This window comes from Lissotriton vulgaris, chromosome 12 (genome assembly GCF_964263255.1).
Source record: "Lissotriton vulgaris chromosome 12, aLisVul1.2, whole genome shotgun sequence".
NCBI lineage: Eukaryota > Metazoa > Chordata > Amphibia > Caudata > Salamandridae > Lissotriton > Lissotriton vulgaris.
In genome coordinates, this window is record NC_141700.1 from 445,774,938 (window position 1) to 445,789,832 (window position 14,895).

General features: G+C 31.7%; 10 non-coding genes across 10 annotated transcripts; all 10 read right to left on the reverse strand.

Moving 5' to 3' along the window:
* Window positions 1–496: 496 nt before the first annotated feature.
* Window positions 497–570, reverse strand: TRNAI-AAU (transfer RNA isoleucine (anticodon AAU)). The gene has a single exon. It is a non-coding gene; the product is annotated as a tRNA-Ile (tRNA).
* A 789-nt stretch (window positions 571–1,359) lies between these two features.
* Window positions 1,360–1,433, reverse strand: TRNAI-AAU (transfer RNA isoleucine (anticodon AAU)). Its single transcript has one exon. It is a non-coding gene; the product is annotated as a tRNA-Ile (tRNA).
* Window positions 1,434–2,222: 789 nt separating this feature from the next.
* On the reverse strand, window positions 2,223–2,296 carry TRNAI-AAU (transfer RNA isoleucine (anticodon AAU)). Its single transcript has one exon. It is a non-coding gene; the product is annotated as a tRNA-Ile (tRNA).
* A 2,515-nt stretch (window positions 2,297–4,811) lies between these two features.
* TRNAI-AAU (transfer RNA isoleucine (anticodon AAU)) lies at window positions 4,812–4,885 on the reverse strand. The gene has a single exon. It is a non-coding gene; the product is annotated as a tRNA-Ile (tRNA).
* Window positions 4,886–5,674: 789 nt separating this feature from the next.
* TRNAI-AAU (transfer RNA isoleucine (anticodon AAU)) lies at window positions 5,675–5,748 on the reverse strand. Its single transcript has one exon. It is a non-coding gene; the product is annotated as a tRNA-Ile (tRNA).
* A 1,652-nt stretch (window positions 5,749–7,400) lies between these two features.
* On the reverse strand, window positions 7,401–7,474 carry TRNAI-AAU (transfer RNA isoleucine (anticodon AAU)). The gene has a single exon. It is a non-coding gene; the product is annotated as a tRNA-Ile (tRNA).
* A 2,515-nt stretch (window positions 7,475–9,989) lies between these two features.
* TRNAI-AAU (transfer RNA isoleucine (anticodon AAU)) lies at window positions 9,990–10,063 on the reverse strand. The gene has a single exon. It is a non-coding gene; the product is annotated as a tRNA-Ile (tRNA).
* Window positions 10,064–10,852: 789 nt separating this feature from the next.
* Window positions 10,853–10,926, reverse strand: TRNAI-AAU (transfer RNA isoleucine (anticodon AAU)). The gene has a single exon. It is a non-coding gene; the product is annotated as a tRNA-Ile (tRNA).
* Window positions 10,927–12,578: 1,652 nt separating this feature from the next.
* On the reverse strand, window positions 12,579–12,652 carry TRNAI-AAU (transfer RNA isoleucine (anticodon AAU)). Its single transcript has one exon. It is a non-coding gene; the product is annotated as a tRNA-Ile (tRNA).
* Window positions 12,653–14,304: 1,652 nt separating this feature from the next.
* TRNAI-AAU (transfer RNA isoleucine (anticodon AAU)) lies at window positions 14,305–14,378 on the reverse strand. Its single transcript has one exon. It is a non-coding gene; the product is annotated as a tRNA-Ile (tRNA).
* Window positions 14,379–14,895: the final 517 nt, after the last annotated feature.

Below are 14,895 nucleotides of genomic sequence, written 5' to 3' on the forward strand. Positions count from 1 at the left end.
AATATAGAGATACACATGATACAGAAGAAAATACATCTATTTTCAACATTAAAGGAGCATCAAGTATTGGCTAGGAGATTGATTGAAAGTATGTGCTTGGCATTTTTAACTTCATGCTCTAAAGACTAAACTAATAGGCTCACTAAATATATAGCATACTATTGAAGAAATAGCAGATGATGAAGTGCTACCGATTGTTAACCCGGGATAGTTGGAAAGCTTATATTCAGCTGTTTATATTCATACTATCTTTATATTTCATCAACAAGACAAAACAAAAATGACCTCAATAAATTGCAATAAATAAGAGATTTAGTTACTTGGCGTTAGAACTTAGAACCATTAATAGATATTTCAGGAGCTTTCAGAATAATAATTAATTCTACAACTATATCAAATGTATTTATCCAATCCTTCAAGCAGTGTTTGATCCAAGGTGATAAACAGTCAAAAATGAGACACAAGAAAAATTAATCTTTTTTCAAACAATTAAACTTGGCCTGTACAGGGATCGAACCTGTGACCTTGGCGTTATTAGCACCACGCTCTAACCATCTGAGCTAACAGGCCATTTTGCACAATTTCCTGGAAGTCCAACATATGAAGAAGTGCTAATGATAGTTAACCTGGGAGATTTGGAAAGCTTAATTTCAGAGGTTTACCATGAAGTTATAAATATATAATATCAACATGAAGAAACTAATATGACTTTAAAAAAATTACAATACAAAAGAGATGTTCATACTTAGTTTTAGAACTTAGAACCATTAATGTTTTTTCCATGTGTTTTAGCAATAAATAACAATTCATCACCTATATGCAATTGATTCATTTAATCATTCTATCAGCTTCCCCTCAAAGGAAATATAGAGATACACATGATACAGAAGAAAATACATCTATTTTCAACATTAAAGGAGCATCAAGTATTGGCTTGGAGACTGATTGAAAGTATGTCCTTGGCATTTTTAACTTTATGCTCTAAAGACTAAACTAATAGGCTCAATAAATATATAGCATACCATTGAAGAAATAGCAGATGAAGAAGTGCTATTGATTGTTAACCCGAAATAGTTGGAAAGCTTATATTCAGCTGTTTACATTCATACTATCTTTATATTTCATCAACAAGACAAAACAAAAATGACCTCAATAAATTGCAATAAATAAGAGATTTAGTTACTTGGCGTTAGAACTTAGAACCATTAATAGATATTCCAGGAGCTTTCAGAATAATAATTAATTCTACAACTATATGAAATGTATTTATCCAATCCTTCAAGCAGTGTTTGATCCACGGTGATAAACAATCAAAAATGAGACACAAGAAAAATTAATCTTTTTTCAAACAATTAAACTTGGCCTGTACAGGGATCGAACCTGTGACCTTGGCGTTATTAGCACCACGCTCTAACCATCTGAGCTAACAGGCCGTTTTGCATGAATTGCTGGAAGTCCAGCATATGAAGAAGTGCTAATGAAAGTTAACCCGGGAGATTTGGAAAGCTTAATTTCAGAGGTTTACCATGAACTTATAAATATATATTATCAACATGAAGAAAATAATATGACTTTAAAAAAATTACAATACAAAAGAGATTTTAATACTTAGTGTTAGAACTTAGAACCATTTATGTTTTTTCCATGTGTTTTAGGAATAAATAACAATTCATCACCTATATGCAATTGGTTCATTTAATCATTTTATCAGCTTCCCCTCAAAGGAAATATAGAGATACACATGATACAGAAGAAAATACATCTATTTTCAACATTAAAGGAGCATCAAGTATTGGCTTGGAGACTGATTGAAAGTATGTCCTTGGCATTTTTACCTTTATGCTCTAAAGACTAAACTAATAGGCTCACTAAATATATAGCATACTATTGAAGAAATAGCAGATGATGAAATGCTACTGATTGTTAACCCGGGATAATTGGAAAGCTTATATTCAGCTGTTTACATTCATACTATCTTTATATTTCATCAACAAGACAAAACAAAAATGACCTCAATAAATTGCAATAAATAAGAGATTAAGTTACTTGGCGTTAGAACTTAGAACCATTAATAGATATTCCAGGAGCTTTCAGAATAATAATTAATTCTACAACTTTATCAAATGTATTTATCCAATCCTTCAAGCAGTGTTTGATCCAAGGTGATAAACAGTCAAAAATGAGACACAAGAAAAATTAATCGTTTTTCAAACAATTAAACTTGGCCTGTACAGGGATCGAACCTGTGACCTTGGCGTTATTAGCACCACGCTCTAACCATCTGAGCTAACAGGCCGTTTTGCACAATTTCCTTGAAGTCCAGCATGTGAAGAAGTGCTAATGATAGTTAACCCGGGAGATTTGGAAAGCTTAATTTCAGAGGTTTACCATGAAGTTATAAATATATAATATCAACATGAAGAAACTAATATGACTTTAAAAAAATTACAATACAAAAGAGATTTTCATACTTAGTGTTAGAACTTAGAACCATTAATGTTTTTTCCATGTGTTTTAGCAATAAATAACAATTCAACACCTATATGCAATTGATTCATTTAATCACTCTATCAGCTTCCCCTCAAAGGAAATATAGAGATACACATGATACAGAAGAAAATACATCTATTTTCAACATTAAAGGAGCATCAAGTATTGGCTTGGAGACTGATTGAAGGTATGTCCTTGGCATTTTTAACTTTATGCTCTAAAGACTAAACTAATAGGCTCAATAAATATATAGCATACCATTGAAGAAATAGCAGATGATGAAGTGCTATCGATTGTTAACCCGGGATAGTTGGAAAGCTTATATTCAGCTGTTTACATTCATACTATCTTTATATTTCATCAACAAGACAAAACAAAAATGACCTCAATAAATTGCAATAAATAGAAGATTTAGTTACTTGGCGTTAGAACTTAGAACCATTAATAGATATTCCAGGAGCTTTCAGAATAATAATTAATTCTACAACTATATCAAATGTATTCATCCAATCCTTCAAGCAGCGTTTCATCCAAGGTGATAAACAGTCAAAAATGAGACACAAGAAAAATTAATCTTTTTTCAAACAATTAAACTTGGCCTGTACAGGGATATAACCTGTGACCTTGGCGTTATTAGCACCACGCTCTAACCATCTGAGCTAACAGGCCATTTTGCACAATTTCCTGGAAGTCCAACATATGAAGAAGTGCTAATGATAGTTAACCTGGGAGATTTGGAAAGCTTAATATCAGAGGTTTACCATGAAGTTATAAATATATAATATCAACATGAAGAAACTAATATGACTTTAAAAAAATTACAATACAAAAGAGATGTTCATACTTAGTTTTAGAACTTAGAACCATTAATGTTTTTTCCATGTGTTTTAGCAATAAATAACAATTCATCACCTATATGCAATTGATTCATTTAATCATTCTATCAGCTTCCCCTCAAAGGAAATATAGAGATACACATGATACAGAAGAAAATACATCTATTTTCAACATTAAAGGAGCATCAAGTATTGGCTTGGAGACTGATTGAAGGTATGTCCTTGGCATTTTTAACTTTATGCTCTAAAGACTAAACTAATAGGCTCAATAAATATATAGCATACCATTGAAGAAATAGCAGATGATGAAGTGCTATTGATTGTTAACCCGAGATAGTTGGAAAGCTTATATTCAGCTGTTTACATTCATACTATCTTTATATTTCATCAACAAGACAAAACAAAAATGACCTCAATAAATTGCAATAAATAAGAGATTAAGTTACTTGGTGTTAGAACTTAGAACCATTAATAGATATTCCAGGAGCTTTCAGAATAATAATTAATTCTACAACTATATCAAATGTATTCATCCAATCCTTCAAGCAGCGTTTCATCCAAGGTGATAAACAGTCAAAAATGAGACAAAAGAAAAATTAATCTTTTTACAATCAATTAAACTTGGCCTGTACAGGGATAGAACCTGTGACCTTGGTGTAATTAGCACCACGCTCTAACCATCTGAGCTAACAGGCCGTTTTGCACAACTTCCTGGAGGTCCAGCATATGAAGAAGTGCTAATGATAGTTAACCCGGGAGATTTGGAAAGCTTAATTTCAGAGGTTTACCATGAAGTTATAAATATATAATATCAACATGAAGAAACTAATATGACTTTAAAATAATTACAATACAAAAGAGATGTTCATGCTTAGTGTTAGAACTTAGAACCATTAATGTTTTTTCCATGTGTTTTAGCAATAAATAACAATTCATCACCTATATGCAATTGATTCATTTAATCATTCTCTCAGCTTCCCCTCAAACAAAATATAGAGATACACATGATACAGAAGAAAATACATCTATTTTCAACATTAAAGGAGCATCAAATATTGGCTAGGAGATTGATTGAAAGTATGTGCTTGGCATTTTTAACTTTATGCTCTAAAGACTAAACTAATAGGCTCACTAAATATATAGCATACTATTGAAGAAATAGCAGATGATGAAGTGCTACTGATTGTTAACCCGGGATAGTTGGAAAGCTTATATTCAGCTGTTTACATTCATACTATCTTTATATTTCATCAACAAGACAAAACGAAAATGACCTCAATGAATTGCAATAAATAATAGATTTAGTTACTTGGCGTTAGAACTTAGAACCATTAATAGATATTCCAGGAGCTTTCAGAATAATAATTAATTCTACAACTATACGAAATATATTCATCCAATCCTTCAAGCTCCGTTTGATCCAAGGTGATAAACAGTCAAAAATGAGACACAAGAAAAATGTATCTTTTTACAAACAATTAAACTTGGCCTGTACAGGGATCGAACCTGTGACCTTGGCGTTATTAGCACCACGCTCTAACCATCTGAGCTAACAGGCCGTTTTGCATAAATTGCTGGAAGTCCAGCATATGAAGAAGTGCTAATGAAAGTTAACCCGGGAGATTTGGAAAGCTTAATTTCAGAGGTTTACCATGAACTTATAAATATATATTATCAACATGAAGAAAATATTATGACTTTAAAAAAATTACAATACAAAAGAGATTTTAATACTTAGTGTTAGAACTTAGAACCATTTATGTTTTTTCCATGTGTTTTAGGAATAAATAACAATTCATCACCTATATGCAATTGGTTCATTTAATCATTCTATCAGCTTCCCCTCAAAGGAAATATAGAGATACACATGATACAGAAGAAAATACATCTATTTTCAACATTAAAGGAGCATCAAGTATTGGCTTGGAGACTGATTGAAAGTATGTCCTTGGCATTTTTACCTTTATGCTCTAAAGACTAAACTAATAGGCTCACTAAATATATAGCATACTATTGAAGAAATAGCAGATGATGAAGTGCTACTGATTGTTAACCCGGGATAATTGGAAAGCTTATATTCAGCTGTTTACATTCATACTATCTTTATATTTCATCAACAAGACAAAACAAAAATGACCTCAATAAATTGCAATAAATAAGAGATTAAGTTACTTGGCGTTAGAACTTAGAACCATTAATAGATATTCCAGGAGCTTTCAGAATAATAATTAATTCTACAACTTTATCAAATGTATTTATCCAATCCTTCAAGCAGTGTTTGATCCAAGGTGATAAACAGTCAAAAATGAGACACAAGAAAAATTAATCTTTTTTCAAACAATTACACTTGGCCTGTACAGGGATCGAACCTGTGACCTTGGCGTTATTAGCACCACGCTCTAACCATCTGAGCTAACAGGCCGTTTTGCACAATTTCCTTGAAGTCCAGCATGTGAAGAAGTGCTAATGATAGTTAACCCGGGAGATTTGGAAAGCTTAATTTCAGAGGTTTACCATGAAGTTATACTTATATAATATCAACATGAAGAAACTAATATGACTCTAAAAAAATTACAATACAAAAGAGATTTTCATACTTAGTGTTAGAACTTAGAACCATTAATGTTTTTTCCATGTGTTTTAGCAATAAATAACAATTCATCACCTATATGCAATTGATTCATCTAATCATTCTATCAGCTTCCCCTCAAAGGAAATATAGACATACACATGATACAGAAGAAAATACATCTATTTTCAACATTAAAGGAGCATCAAGTATTGGCTTGGAGACTGATTGAAAATATGTCCTTGCTATTTTTAACTTTTTGCTCTAAAGACTAAACTAATAGGCTCACTAAATATATAGCATACTATTGAAGAAATAGCAGATGATGAAGTGCTACTGATTGTTAACCCGGGATAGTTGGAAAGCTTATATTCAGCTGTTTACATTCATACTATCTTTATATTTCATCAACAAGACAAAACAAAAATGAACTCAATGAATTGCAATAAAGAAGAGATTTAGTTACTTGGAGTTAGAACTTAGAACCATTAATAGATATTCCAGGAGCTTTCAGAATAATAATTAATTCTACAACTATATGAAATGTATTCATCCAATCCTTCAAGCAGTGTTTGATCCAAGGTGATAAACAGTCAAAAATGAGACACAAGAAAAATTAATCTTTTTTCAAACAATTAAACTTGGCCTGTACAGGGATCGAACCTGTGACCTTGGCGTTATTAGCACCACGCTCTAACCATCTGAGCTAACAGGGCATTTTGCATGAATTGCTGGAAGTCCAGCATATGAAGAAGTGCTAATGATAGTTAACCCGGGAGATTTGGAAAGCTTAATTTCAGAGGTTTACCATGAAGTTATAAATATATAATATCAACATGAAGAAACTAATATGACTTTAAAAAAATTACAATACAAAAGAGATTTTCATACTTACTGTTAGAACTTAGAACCATTAATGTTTTTTCCATGTGTTTTAGCAATAAATAACAATTCATCACCTATATGCAATTGATTCATTTAATCATTCTATCAGCTTCCCCTCAAACAAAATATAGAGATACACATGATACAGAAGAAAATACATCTATTTTCAACATTAAAGGAGCATCAAGTATTGGCTAGGAGATTGATTGAAAGTATGTGCTTGGCATTTTTAACTTTATGCTCTAAAGACTAAACTAATAGGCTCACTAAATATATAGCATACTATTGAAGAAATAGCAGATGATGAAGTGCTACCGATTGTTAACCCGGGATAGTTGGAAAGCTTATATTCAGCTGTTTACATTCATACTATCTTTATATTTCATCAACAAGACAAAACAAAAATGACCTCAATAAATTGCAATAAATAAGAGATTAAGTTACTTGGCGTTAGAACTTAGAACCATTAATAGATATTCCAGGAGCTTTCAGAATAATAATTAATTCTACAACTTTATCAAATGTATTTATCCAATCCTTCAAGCAGTGTTTGATCCAAGGTGATAAACAGTCAAAAATGAGACACAAGAAAAATTAATCTTTTTTCAAACAATTACACTTGGCCTGTACAGGGATCGAACCTGTGACCTTGGCGTTATTAGCACCACGCTCTAACCATCTGAGCTAACAGGCCGTTTTGCACAATTTCCTTGAAGTCCAGCATGTGAAGAAGTGCTAATGATAGTTAACCCGGGAGATTTGGAAAGCTTAATTTCAGAGGTTTACCATGAAGTTATACTTATATAATATCAACATGAAGAAACTAATATGACTCTAAAAAAATTACAATACAAAAGAGATTTTCATACTTAGTGTTAGAACTTAGAACCATTAATGTTTTTTCCATGTGTTTTAGCAATAAATAACAATTCATCACCTATATGCAATTGATTCATCTAATCATTCTATCAGCTTCCCCTCAAAGGAAATATAGACATACACATGATACAGAAGAAAATACATCTATTTTCAACATTAAAGGAGCATCAAGTATTGGCTTGGAGACTGATTGAAAATATGTCCTTGCTATTTTTAACTTTTTGCTCTAAAGACTAAACTAATAGGCTCACTAAATATATAGCATACTATTGAAGAAATAGCAGATGATGAAGTGCTACTGATTGTTAACCCGGGATAGTTGGAAAGCTTATATTCAGCTGTTTACATTCATACTATCTTTATATTTCATCAACAAGACAAAACAAAAATGAACTCAATGAATTGCAATAAAGAAGAGATTTAGTTACTTGGAGTTAGAACTTAGAACCATTAATAGATATTCCAGGAGCTTTCAGAATAATAATTAATTCTACAACTATATGAAATGTATTCATCCAATCCTTCAAGCAGTGTTTGATCCAAGGTGATAAACAGTCAAAAATGAGACACAAGAAAAATTAATCTTTTTTCAAACAATTAAACTTGGCCTGTACAGGGATCGAACCTGTGACCTTGGCGTTATTAGCACCACGCTCTAACCATCTGAGCTAACAGGGCATTTTGCATGAATTGCTGGAAGTCCAGCATATGAAGAAGTGCTAATGATAGTTAACCCGGGAGATTTGGAAAGCTTAATTTCAGAGGTTTACCATGAAGTTATAAATATATAATATCAACATGAAGAAACTAATATGACTTTAAAAAAATTACAATACAAAAGAGATTTTCATACTTACTGTTAGAACTTAGAACCATTAATGTTTTTTCCATGTGTTTTAGCAATAAATAACAATTCATCACCTATATGCAATTGATTCATTTAATCATTCTATCAGCTTCCCCTCAAACAAAATATAGAGATACACATGATACAGAAGAAAATACATCTATTTTCAACATTAAAGGAGCATCAAGTATTGGCTAGGAGATTGATTGAAAGTATGTGCTTGGCATTTTTAACTTTATGCTCTAAAGACTAAACTAATAGGCTCACTAAATATATAGCATACTATTGAAGAAATAGCAGATGATGAAGTGCTACCGATTGTTAACCCGGGATAGTTGGAAAGCTTATATTCAGCTGTTTACATTCATACTATCTTTATATTTCATCAACAAGACAAAACAAAAATGACCTCAATAAATTGCAATAAATAAGAGATTTAGTTACTTGGCGTTAGAACTTAGAACCATTAATAGATATTTCAGGAGCTTTCAGAATAATAATTAATTCTACAACTATATCAAATGTATTTATCCAATCCTTCAAGCAGTGTTTGATCCAAGGTGATAAACAGTCAAAAATGAGACACAAGAAAAATTAATCTTTTTTCAAACAATTAAACTTGGCCTGTACAGGGATCGAACCTGTGACCTTGGCCTTATTAGCACCACGCTCTAACCATCTGAGCTAACAGGCCGTTTTGCACAATTTCCTGGAAGTCCAGCATATGAAGAAGTGCTAATGATAGTTAACCCGGGAGATTTGGAAAGCTTAATTTCAGAGGTTTACCATGAAGTTATAAAGATATAATATCAACATGAAGAAACTAATATGACTTTAAAAAAATTACCTTACAAAAGAGATTTTCATACTTAGTGTTAGAACTTAAAACCATTAATGTTTTTTCCATGTGTTTTAGCAATAAATAACAATTCATCACCTATATGCAATTGATTCATCTAATCATTCTATCAGCTTCCCCTCAAAGGAAATATAGACATACACATGATACAGAAGAAAATACATCTATTTTCAACATTAAAGGAGCATCAAGTATTGGCTTGGAGACTGATTGAAAGTATGTCCTTGGCATTTTTAACTTTATGCTCTAAAGACTAAACTAATAGGCTCACTAAATATATAGCATACTATTGAAGAAATAGCAGATGATGAAGTGCTACTGATTGTTAACCCGGGATAGTTGGAAAGCTTATATTCAGCTGTTTACATTCATACTATCTTTATATTTCATCAACAAGACAAAACAAAAATGACCTCAATGAATTGCAATAAATAATAGATTTAGTTACTTGGCGTTAGAACTTAGAACCATTAATAGATATTCCAGGAGCTTTCAGAATAATAATTAATTCTACAACTATACGAAATATATTCATCCAATCCTTCAAGCTCCGTTTGATCCAAGGTGATAAACAGTCAAAAATGAGACACAAGAAAAATGTATCTTTTTACAAACAATTAAACTTGGCCTGTACAGGGATCGAACCTGTGACCTTGGCGTTATTAGCACCACGCTCTAACCATCTGAGCTAACAGGCCATTTTGCATGAATTGCTGGAAGTCCAGCATATGAAGAAGTGCTAATGAAAGTTAACCCGGGAGATTTGGAAAGCTTAATTTCAGAGGTTTACCATGAACTTATAAATATATATTATCAACATGAAGAAAATATTATGACTTTAAAAAAATTACAATACAAAAGAGATTTTAATACTTAGTGTTAGAACTTAGAACCATTTATGTTTTTTCCATGTGTTTTAGGAATAAATAACAATTCATCACCTATATGCAATTGGTTCATTTAATCATTCTATCAGCTTCCCCTCAAAGGAAATATAGAGATACACATGATACAGAAGAAAATACATCTATTTTCAACATTAAAGGAGCATCAAGTATTGGCTTGGAGACTGATTGAAAGTATGTCCTTGGCATTTTTACCTTTATGCTCTAAAGACTAAACTAATAGGCTCACTAAATATATAGCATACTATTGAAGAAATAGCAGATGATGAAGTGCTACTGATTGTTAACCCGGGATAATTGGAAAGCTTATATTCAGCTGTTTACATTCATACTATCTTTATATTTCATCAACAAGACAAAACAAAAATGACCTCAATAAATTGCAATAAATAAGAGATTAAGTTACTTGGCGTTAGAACTTAGAACCATTAATAGATATTCCAGGAGCTTTCAGAATAATAATTAATTCTACAACTTTATCAAATGTATTTATCCAATCCTTCAAGCAGTGTTTGATCCAAGGTGATAAACAGTCAAAAATGAGACACAAGAAAAATTAATCTTTTTTCAAACAATTACACTTGGCCTGTACAGGGATCGAACCTGTGACCTTGGCGTTATTAGCACCACGCTCTAACCATCTGAGCTAACAGGCCGTTTTGCACAATTTCCTTGAAGTCCAGCATGTGAAGAAGTGCTAATGATAGTTAACCCGGGAGATTTGGAAAGCTTAATTTCAGAGGTTTACCATGAAGTTATACTTATATAATATCAACATGAAGAAACTAATATGACTCTAAAAAAATTACAATACAAAAGAGATTTTCATACTTAGTGTTAGAACTTAGAACCATTAATGTTTTTTCCATGTGTTTTAGCAATAAATAACAATTCATCACCTATATGCAATTGATTCATCTAATCATTCTATCAGCTTCCCCTCAAAGGAAATATAGACATACACATGATACAGAAGAAAATACATCTATTTTCAACATTAAAGGAGCATCAAGTATTGGCTTGGAGACTGATTGAAAATATGTCCTTGCTATTTTTAACTTTTTGCTCTAAAGACTAAACTAATAGGCTCACTAAATATATAGCATACTATTGAAGAAATAGCAGATGATGAAGTGCTACTGATTGTTAACCCGGGATAGTTGGAAAGCTTATATTCAGCTGTTTACATTCATACTATCTTTATATTTCATCAACAAGACAAAACAAAAATGAACTCAATGAATTGCAATAAAGAAGAGATTTAGTTACTTGGAGTTAGAACTTAGAACCATTAATAGATATTCCAGGAGCTTTCAGAATAATAATTAATTCTACAACTATATGAAATGTATTCATCCAATCCTTCAAGCAGTGTTTGATCCAAGGTGATAAACAGTCAAAAATGAGACACAAGAAAAATTAATCTTTTTTCAAACAATTAAACTTGGCCTGTACAGGGATCGAACCTGTGACCTTGGCGTTATTAGCACCACGCTCTAACCATCTGAGCTAACAGGGCATTTTGCATGAATTGCTGGAAGTCCAGCATATGAAGAAGTGCTAATGATAGTTAACCCGGGAGATTTGGAAAGCTTAATTTCAGAGGTTTACCATGAAGTTATAAATATATAATATCAACATGAAGAAACTAATATGACTTTAAAAAAATTACAATACAAAAGAGATTTTCATACTTACTGTTAGAACTTAGAACCATTAATGTTTTTTCCATGTGTTTTAGCAATAAATAACAATTCATCACCTATATGCAATTGATTCATTTAATCATTCTATCAGCTTCCCCTCAAACAAAATATAGAGATACACATGATACAGAAGAAAATACATCTATTTTCAACATTAAAGGAGCATCAAGTATTGGCTAGGAGATTGATTGAAAGTATGTGCTTGGCATTTTTAACTTTATGCTCTAAAGACTAAACTAATAGGCTCACTAAATATATAGCATACTATTGAAGAAATAGCAGATGATGAAGTGCTACCGATTGTTAACCCGGGATAGTTGGAAAGCTTATATTCAGCTGTTTACATTCATACTATCTTTATATTTCATCAACAAGACAAAACAAAAATGACCTCAATAAATTGCAATAAATAAGAGATTAAGTTACTTGGCGTTAGAACTTAGAACCATTAATAGATATTCCAGGAGCTTTCAGAATAATAATTAATTCTACAACTTTATCAAATGTATTTATCCAATCCTTCAAGCAGTGTTTGATCCAAGGTGATAAACAGTCAAAAATGAGACACAAGAAAAATTAATCTTTTTTCAAACAATTACACTTGGCCTGTACAGGGATCGAACCTGTGACCTTGGCGTTATTAGCACCACGCTCTAACCATCTGAGCTAACAGGCCGTTTTGCACAATTTCCTTGAAGTCCAGCATGTGAAGAAGTGCTAATGATAGTTAACCCGGGAGATTTGGAAAGCTTAATTTCAGAGGTTTACCATGAAGTTATACTTATATAATATCAACATGAAGAAACTAATATGACTCTAAAAAAATTACAATACAAAAGAGATTTTCATACTTAGTGTTAGAACTTAGAACCATTAATGTTTTTTCCATGTGTTTTAGCAATAAATAACAATTCATCACCTATATGCAATTGATTCATCTAATCATTCTATCAGCTTCCCCTCAAAGGAAATATAGACATACACATGATACAGAAGAAAATACATCTATTTTCAACATTAAAGGAGCATCAAGTATTGGCTTGGAGACTGATTGAAAATATGTCCTTGCTATTTTTAACTTTTTGCTCTAAAGACTAAACTAATAGGCTCACTAAATATATAGCATACTATTGAAGAAATAGCAGATGATGAAGTGCTACTGATTGTTAACCCGGGATAGTTGGAAAACTTATATTCAGCTGTTTATATTCATACTATCTTTATATTTCATCAACAAGACAAAACAAAAATGAACTCAATGAATTGCAATAAAGAAGAGATTTAGTTACTTGGAGTTAGAACTTAGAACCATTAATAGATATTCCAGGAGCTTTCAGAATAATAATTAATTCTACAACTATATGAAATGTATTCATCCAATCCTTCAAGCAGTGTTTGATCCAAGGTGATAAACAGTCAAAAATGAGACACAAGAAAAATTAATCTTTTTTCAAACAATTAAACTTGGCCTGTACAGGGATCGAACCTGTGACCTTGGCGTTATTAGCACCACGCTCTAACCATCTGAGCTAACAGGGCATTTTGCATGAATTGCTGGAAGTCCAGCATATGAAGAAGTGCTAATGATAGTTAACCCGGGAGATTTGGAAAGCTTAATTTCAGAGGTTTACCATGAAGTTATAAATATATAATATCAACATGAAGAAACTAATATGACTTTAAAAAAATTACAATACAAAAGAGATTTTCATACTTACTGTTAGAACTTAGAACCATTAATGTTTTTTCCATGTGTTTTAGCAATAAATAACAATTCATCACCTATATGCAATTGATTCATTTAATCATTCTATCAGCTTCCCCTCAAACAAAATATAGAGATACACATGATACAGAAGAAAATACATCTATTTTCAACATTAAAGGAGCATCAAGTATTGGCTAGGAGATTGATTGAAAGTATGTGCTTGGCATTTTTAACTTTATGCTCTAAAGACTAAACTAATAGGCTCACTAAATATATAGCATACTATTGAAGAAATAGCAGATGATGAAGTGCTACCGATTGTTAACCCGGGATAGTTGGAAAGCTTATATTCAGCTGTTTACATTCATACTATCTTTATATTTCATCAACAAGACAAAACAAAAATGACCTCAATAAATTGCAATAAATAAGAGATTTAGTTACTTGGCGTTAGAACTTAGAACCATTAATAGATATTTCAGGAGCTTTCAGAATAATAATTAATTCTACAACTATATCAAATGTATTTATCCAATCCTTCAAGCAGTGTTTGATCCAAGGTGATAAACAGTCAAAAATGAGACACAAGAAAAATTAATCTTTTTTCAAACAATTAAACTTGGCCTGTACAGGGATCGAACCTGTGACCTTGGCGTTATTAGCACCACGCTCTAACCATCTGAGCTAACAGGCCATTTTGCACAATTTTCTGGAAGTCCAACATATGAAGAAGTGCTAATGATAGTTAACCTGGGAGATTTGGAAAGCTTAATTTCAGAGGTTTACCATGAAGTTATAAATATATAATATCAACATGAAGAAACTAATATGACTTTAAAAAAATTACAATACAAAAGAGATGTTCATACTTAGTTTTAGAACTTAGAACCATTAATGTTTTTTCCATGTGTTTTAGCAATAAATAACAATTCATCACCTATATGCAATTGATTCATTTAATCATTCTATCAGCTTCCCCTCAAAGGAAATATAGAGATACACATGATACAGAAGAAAATACATCTATTTTCAACATTAAAGGAGCATCAAGTATTGGCTTGGAGACTGATTGAAGGTATGTCCTTGGCATTTTTAACTTTATGCTCTAAAGACTAAACTAATATGCTCAATAAATATATAGCATACCATTGAAGAAATAGCAGATGAAGAAGTGCTATTGATTGTTAACCCGAAATAGTTGGAAAGCTTAT